At 42.6% G+C, this 8,087-nt stretch overlaps 1 protein-coding gene across 1 annotated transcript in view; it reads left to right on the top strand.

Moving 5' to 3' along the window:
• Nucleotides 1–2,992: 2,992 nt before the first annotated feature.
• The window catches only part of UPK1B (uroplakin 1B), a 28,829-nt gene continuing 23,734 nt past the window's right edge, over nt 2,993–8,087 (top strand). Inside the window, exon 1 of the mRNA XM_032347982.1 lies at nt 2,993–3,183. The gene's annotated coding sequence lies outside the window, so the exon portion shown is untranslated. The remainder of the gene's footprint in view (nt 3,184–8,087) is intronic.

Raw genomic sequence — 8,087 nt, 5'->3', positions numbered from 1 at the left:
CCGTGTCATCATTCCATATAATAACCATAACTGGTTATTGAAATGAGCTAATGTCCTGTCCAATTATAAGAGTCTATTAATAATGGGATGTCCCTTTCCTGGGAGAGGGCTAGGTTTGCTTTAATAAGTTGTCTTGTGGTGGCCATAGTCTAAAATATGAACTGAGTTAAGCATTTATCATCTACAGGAGTTGACGAGAATATGGGAATGTCAGTGTTGAGCAAGAGGAGGGCTGAGTCAGAGAGAGGACCCATTAAAGGCCAAAGAGCCTGAATTCGTATATTTCAGTAAAATTTGCAGAGAGAGTCAAGACCTGGTAGAGAAAAAGCAGTGTTCAGAGGCACTAGAGAATTGGTGGATCTAGGCACTTTGCGCACATAGTCTGCAGGTTTGGCTCAGTTATTTCCAATGCAGAAGCTGAGCTCTGATTCGTGACCTCCACTCCCCAAGGAGCTGGTGTGCTCTGGCAGACTTACTTGTGAGCCAGTTTTATAGGCAATATCTTCTCACATATCCCACGAACAATATTCTACTCTCTATTCACCTCATTAACTAGTTAATAGGGAAAAGATCACATTAATAACTTAAGATTTTTAATGTCCTTTTCAAAGTTACACCAATTGTCTAACTACACTCAAACAGTATAGCCTAGTCGTTAAGAGTGCAGACTAAGAAGACAGACCAAGAGGAGTCTTCACCCCTCCATAGCTCTGGAATCCTGAGCAAGTTAACCACCTCAAACCCCCCTGCCCTCATCTATAAAATGGGGGGTCATAATAGTATATATTTCACAGGGCCACTGTGAAGGGTAAGTCTTATAGTGCCTGGGACTTTTAGAAGAACTGAAAATATGGCAGACAAAATCATGTTTGAGAAAACTTTTTCCATGAAACTGATGAGTGGAGCAAAAGTCTTTAAGTAACTCGCATTCCTAACTCAGAACTTCCTGAGGGGCCACTGCTCTCCCACCCAGCTGACACCGCAACTTCCTCCTTCCCCCCAAACAAAGTGAGCGGTCTGTTTAGGGAGAGGAGTGATTCTGAAGTTTACTAGTCCAGTGGTCCCCTGTCCCAGCGAAGAAAGAGAGAAGCCCCATGGTGGTTGGAAAGCTTGAGCGAGCGTAGAGGACCAATATTGTGTAGCTCAGGAGACATCCAGCCACCAAGTTTGTTAACTTGCCTTGGAATGACCACAGAAAAGGAAAAAGCACTGGAGGCTGATGGCACCATGGGACAGCAGGTGGACAGGGACAGACATACTCTTCTTTACCTCCAGACGCCTGAGAGGCACTGGTGGTGGAGGAGTGGCAATCACTGTCTGAAAAGTAATCTTCCTTTTCCTAGCTAGTCTTTTGTTTTTTTGTTACGGGCTTTTGTGTACACATTATCTATTTTGAGAAGATTCATGTTTACTCTCTCCCCACATAATCCTAGTAATAGAACATAAAATGCCTAGGATATGAATGGAAACTTATCCCCTTGTTTGCTTCCTTGCTTCTTTGTCACAAAGATTTCTAAAAGAGCACACTTTTGATAATTTACATGTTTCTCTCTCTGTAATGGTAATAGAGATCCTTTGTAGGCATAGAAACTATGAAAAAAAAAGAAAAGAAAAGCCATGCAGATCACATCACCCAGATATAATCCTATTGATATTTACTTTACATTCTTTCTAATTTTTAAATTCATATATGTATATATGATTGTGTGTATATTACATACACACACATATGCATACATCAAATTGTATAAACTACAACCTGTTCTTTTTATTGTTAGCACTTAGAAGAGGGCTTGGCACATCATGAGTTCTCAATAAATATTTGTTGAATAAATGAGTGAACATATTTCCACATCATTAAATTTTTTCTATGGCATCATTTTTCACAGTTGCATAGAATTGCACTGTGTGAATGATTGTGCCCTATCTAACCAGGCCCTAGAGAGCTGAGGAGGAATAAGGCCGTGAGGGGACACACAGATGCCCCGTGCAGGGCCACCTCAGCAACGGGGAGTGTGCTGCCCAGCTGCTGGGAGTACTGGCAAGCCCAGCCTCCACTGTCAGCTCCCTTCAGGGATAGTCTCAGCTACTGAAAGCCACTTTCCCAGGGCACCTATACCTAAGACTGTTCACAGAGAGGCCCAATGCAGAACAACTTGGGCAGGCCATCTTCTTCTGGAGCTTTCTGGATGGAAGGAGGGGGGGTGCCTGAGACTTCCCACCTGCGTGGCAGTTTGTCTTCTCTGTCTGCCCAATCCTATTTCTTCCCTCTCCTTCCAAAGGCGTTAATCGCAAGGGCATTCCCTAATAAATATATTGCACACAAACTTGGTCTCAGAGTCTGCTTCCTGAAGAACCTAACTTACAGAGATGACCCAGACCCAGGAGAACTCCTGAGTCTACTGATGAAAGCACTCAACGAATTCTAACATTACTGCCATCACGCATCCTTAACTGCAGGCTAAATAACTACCGTGTGCCCGAACCATGGTATGTTATGCAGATGTCAACAGAAATGTTCTTGGTGCTGGGTATGACACTCAGTGGCTCCAGGGGAAGGGAAGAGGAAGGGAGGGGAGGGAGAGGAGGGAGGAGGGAGGGGAGGGAAGAGGAGGGGAGGGAGAAGTGGGAGGGGAGGAAAGGGGCAACATTAGTCTTATTAGTCTTTAGACTAATCGGGCAATCACTCTCCCCCTAAAGGTAAAAAATGCAGGTTATAAAAACTGAAACCAGACATGGCCTTGGACAGATAGACATGCACCAGCATGACTATGAGTGGTCAGGACAATAAATAGGCCTTTGAAGGCACAAAAACAGAAATAAGAATCAAATATTTAAAAAAAAAATTAAATCAAAACAAAAACAAAAGCCCAGAACTAGGAGAAATCCAGAGGAGCGATGAGCTAAGCCCTGTCAAGGTGTTTCCATCTGTCAGAATCGTACATTCCAAAGCAGCAGAAATCTACGGTCCAAAAACTTCCTGTTACTTCCGGCCCCGGGGAGGCAAGCTCAGACAGCATCAGGCTCAGCCCATGGGAGATGCCTCCTCCCAATCACAGACCACTGCTCCTGGTCCAGGAGGCTCAAAGAATTGGTGCTGGGTAGAAAAGCACGTCAGGCCAGAACAGCTTGCAGAAGAGGGCCGGCACAGCACAAGAAGGAGGAGAAGGAAGAGAGGGCAAGGTGAGTAGACTGATCTCACTCTGCCGGGAAGCCAACTGCACTCTCAATGGGTGGGTTGCCTTCCTGGGAGGCGAGCTGGGGTCTGAAAGGGCAAGAGGAAGACGATAATTTCCTTATGAATAGATCTGTCCTTTTTTATAATAAGACTACTATAAAACCTTTGTTCTCTTTTACTTTAAATGGTACAAATTGCTTTCTTAAATCATTTGATATTGTCCTGTTCTCAGAACTGAGGTTAAAATTCTGGGAGTATTATTCACCTACCCTGATTTCAACCTCCAATTTCCTGACAGAAAGACCAAGACAAATCCAAGCACCCTGGGAAAAATTTTATCTCCTGATTAAAATTTCAGACAGACCCCTGTGGACCCCAATTTCCTGGTGAAGTCAGAGAACCAAAAAGAAAATTTAAGGAAGAGCCCCTGAGGGGCTCAGTGGGTTAAAGACTCTGCTTTCGGCTCAGGTCATGATCTCAGGGTCCTGAGATGGAGCCCCGCATTGGGCTCTCTGCTGGCCAGGGAGTCTGCTTCTCCATCTCTCTCTGCCTGCCTCTCTGCCTACTTGTGATCTCTCTCTCTTCCTCTCTTTCTGTCAAATAAATAAATAAATCTTAAAAAAAAAAAGAAAGAAACAAAATCTAAGGAAATGGGCCATGTTCTTTCTTAATAATGTATTAGGGAGAAACTTCCCTGGTAGTCTTGTCAGAAATCATTTGATCCTGCCTACTCATAATGGGATTTGTAAGGCAATTTACTCATGTTTCTTCTCTGCAAACAGTTCTGTTTAGCAAATGTGTCAGTTGAAATAAGTCAACAAATTAGCTTTATCTGTGCAATGTTATTTTTACACAATTTATTTTTACTCTTCACCAATTAGTTGATCTACAGGATCCACAGGTCCTAAATATATTTTTTGTTCTAACAACATTTCTACATGTAATATGAATTAAATTTCAAATAATGCTAGTATTATTTTATGTAAGTTTAAAACCCCACTTGTAATTAGTTTCAAAGATTTTGAACACATTTTGAATTTCATTAATTTCAATGTCTTTTTTTTTTTTTAAAGATTTTATTTATTTATTTGACAGAGATCAGAAGTAGGCAGAGAGAGAGAGAGGAGGAAGCAGGCTCTCCGCAGAGCGGACAGCCCGATGCGGGGCTCGATCCCAGGACCCTGGGATCATGACCTGAGCCGAAGGCAGAGGCTTTAACCCACTGAGCCACCCAGGCGCCCCAATTTCAATGTCTTTTTAAATTAAAGACAAAGTTGACTGTTTTTTTTTTTTAAGATTTTATTTATTTATTTGACAGACAGATCACAAGCAGGCAGAGAAGCAGGCAGAGAGAGAGGAAGAAGCAGGCTCCCCGCTGAGCAGAGAGCCCGATGCGGGGCTTGATCCCAGGACCCTGGGATCATGACCTGAGCCGAAGGCAGAGGCTCTAACACACTGAGCCACCCAGGTGCCCCAGTTGACTGTTTCTTGATATATATATATATATATATATGTATGTATGTATTTTTATATATTTAAATAGTTTTCAAATCTTGTAAAGAAATGGTTTTCCTTTTGATTAGCTCTTCTCAACAAGGAGAAACTTTTCTCATTTTGCTTTCTGCTGCAACAGACTTTTTTCCTTTCAGTTACAATAGACTTAAAAATCAACTCACTTACTTTTTTTTTTTTTAATTACCTGGGAAGAATAAAGACTTGTAAATCCAAAGGGGAATTTATACACCATTTAGTTAAGAAAAACAAATGAAATCTCAGAATTTCTTTTTGACCTCTCCTGCTTTGCATTCTTGCTAAGAGCAAACACTGATAAGCTCATGCAGGCTGCCCACACCCCTGATGTTCCCTAACTGGGGCAAAGGCCAAATTCATGAAGAGGTGCTCTAATCTTACCTCCCAGGAGTCTCCATAGCATTCTTGTCCTGGGGTTTGGCTCCCTCTGGCATGGCCCATACTTAGGGTCCTCACTTGGCTGAGAATGCCTGAGCCATTGCTTCCATCTTAGTCCGGACTTCAGGTGACTGAATAACTCTAAGGTGAACATGACAAGCATCAGGAGTCTAGAGGAGTGCTCTCCAATAGAACTCTGTGATGATGGAAATTCTATAAGACAGTCAATAACTACATGTGGCTGTTGAGCACTTAAAATGGGGCTAGTGCAACTAAAGAATTGAATTTCAATTTTATTTAATTGAGCTAGTTTGAATGAAAATAGCGACATGGGACTTCCAGTTACCATATTAGTGAGAACAGGTTTAAAGCTTTAATGGAAGAAAAACCAATGGATGTTGTGAGCCCTAGGTGTCATGGCCATGGAAATGAGCACCTCTTTTCATCATTCCCAGGGACTCAAGCAGACCAGCAATTGTTCTGATCTAAAATCCCCACACCCATCTTTCTTCTCCCCTCTAAGTCATACAACTGTCGACTCTTGTCCTGGGTTTCAAGGTCAGGGGTGAGGCAACAGCACAGCCTGTTTCTTATTTCTTCCTCTCCTATTTCTCTATTTTTTTTTTCTTTTGTTAATCCAAATTTCTCTAGAGTGAGCTAGAGGTTAAGGTGTGGTTTGCGTGTTCTGTGGTCCAACAAACTTGAGTGAGGAAAAGAGGTAATGAACTTGAAAAAATGATCTCATGCTTGGTGGGAGAGTCTCACTTCTTTTTCTTCTGCTTTGAAAGTAGTTTGTTTAGTGAGCAATGGTTTTTAGACTTATTCAATGTGTCTGGAAACATCAACATTATGGATATGAGTAATTTTTATAAGAAAACAAAGAGGGCACAAGAAAAAAAAAAGAAATAAAACTCTAGCCTTTTCAAACATTTGCATTCCTTAGAGCAAAGGCGCTTCTGGGATGTTGAGCAATTTAATATATCATCATGGTGCCAGGCCATTGGGCAGTTTTCCACAGGGTGGGGCTCACAGAGGCTATCCTTGAATGTGGAAAACATTTTGAGGCAAGCCGCTTACTTTCAGTCAGGGGTGATAACATTTTTGAAGTGGACAGCCGCTAGTTGGCTCTCTGTCCTCTACCAATCCCACCTTTTAAAATTCTCCTCACCCCATTTGCTTTTTTGCTATCCCTGCCAAGTTAAAAAAAGAAACCTAATACCTCTGTGGGAAGTGCTACTTTGGAATAACATGGGAAAGTTTCCATAGACTCCATATTTGAGAGAGACGATACATTCTGGAGGCTACAAGGGAAGGTAGGAGGGAAAGCACATCATATTGTCAGGACTCAGTCTCTACCCACAAAAAACAGACCCAACACCCCAGATCATGAGTTAGGTTAGTCCACTGAGACTCTACACTCCTTGAGTCTCTATCTCCCTCACGTGTCTTTCCTCTCCCTTTGGAAGTGTAAGGAAGGGTTTTGATAAAATCATTCACAATGAGGCATTGACATTGAGGACTCATAAGACTCACGGTGCCTCTCTTGTATAGATGTGCATTCCAATCAGGAGCAAAGGAATGATTCTCTTGTGGATTTCAGAAAATAGGGTACAGAGGGAGGAAGACTGAATGGAGGCAAAGACAGGAGGCTCTCTCCTTGCCAGCTTTGTTTATATGGCTCCCTTCATGGCTTAATCTGTAACAGAAAAGAGCAGGGTAGGGCATGGGACTATGTCTCAACTTTAAAGAAACATAAAGGGAGGTGGTGTCTACCTAAAAAAGGAAGAATGATTAGTGACAAACTCAATAAAACTCTGTTAAGAGTCAGGAGATCAGGACTTGAATCTTAACTCTGCAAACAACACATCCGTGATCTTGAACAAGCCACTTCCCCTCCAGGAGCCTCAGTTTCCTCATTTGCACAATGAAAGGACTGACTACAAAGCCTCTACATCTTCAGCCAAATGAAGACACAATTGTTTTAAGGAAATGGGTCACGTGGTTGCCAGGGCTCACAAGCCCGAAATCTGTAGGGCTGCTGCAAATTCAGGAAAGTAGTTGATGCCACAATCTTGAGTCTGAAATCTGCAGACGAGCTTTCTGTTTTACAGTTTGGGGGCAGAACTCCTTCTTCCTCCAGAAATCAGTCTTTGCTCTTAAAGCCCTCAACTCACTGGAAGAGGCCCATCCATGTTGTGGGAGTAATGGGTTTTCCTCAAAGCCTATCGATTTAGATGTCAATCACATCTGTTAAAATATATTCACAGCTGTGTCTAGACTAGTATTTCACCAAACAGCTGGGCACTGTATCCCAGTCAAGGCCTTAGAGAACACCCTGGTTTATATTCTGTAGGTAGACTGGTGTCATCTGTTTCTCTTTTTGTTCTCTCTCTGGGCCTGTCCTCTCTGGTAAGGGCAATAGTTTTGTAATCTCTCTCTCTCTCTCTCTCTCTCTCTCAATAGCCATCGGTGTGAAAATTTGTCAAAACTTTTCTTTTAGAGCACCTGGGTGGCTCAGTGGGTTAAGCCGCTGCCTTCAGCTCAGGTCATGATCCCAGGGTCATGGGATCGAGTCCCGCATGGCATGGGGCTCCTTGCTCGGCAGGGAGCCTCCTTCTCTCGCTGCCTCTGCCTGCCTCTCTGCCTGCTTGTGTACACTCACTTGCTCTTGCTCGCTCTCTCTCTCTCTCTGGCAAATAAATAAAATCTTTTAAAAAAGAAACAAAAAAAAAAAAAAAAACTTTTCTTTTAACTTTAATAAATTCATTAGTCTGCCCTGGTGCACAGGCATCCAGAACCTTCAAAGAACTCGGAAGGATGAGCCAGGCCTGATGGCTTTCTTTCCTAGAAGTCATGTTGCTTCTGCTCCAAGTATGCCAAGAACCCCTTTCCAGATGCTCCTTCAGCTTTCTATTAAGGAAGTTGCCTGTTTTCCAGGAAACTTTCCTAGAAGTGTTCCACACAGGTCATTTGGACACAGAAACGATGTAATATCATTGTT

Source organism: Mustela erminea, chromosome 1 (assembly GCF_009829155.1).
Source record: "Mustela erminea isolate mMusErm1 chromosome 1, mMusErm1.Pri, whole genome shotgun sequence".
Taxonomy (NCBI): Eukaryota; Metazoa; Chordata; class Mammalia; order Carnivora; family Mustelidae; genus Mustela; species Mustela erminea.
This window is presented reverse-complemented; position numbering and strand designations above follow the sequence as displayed.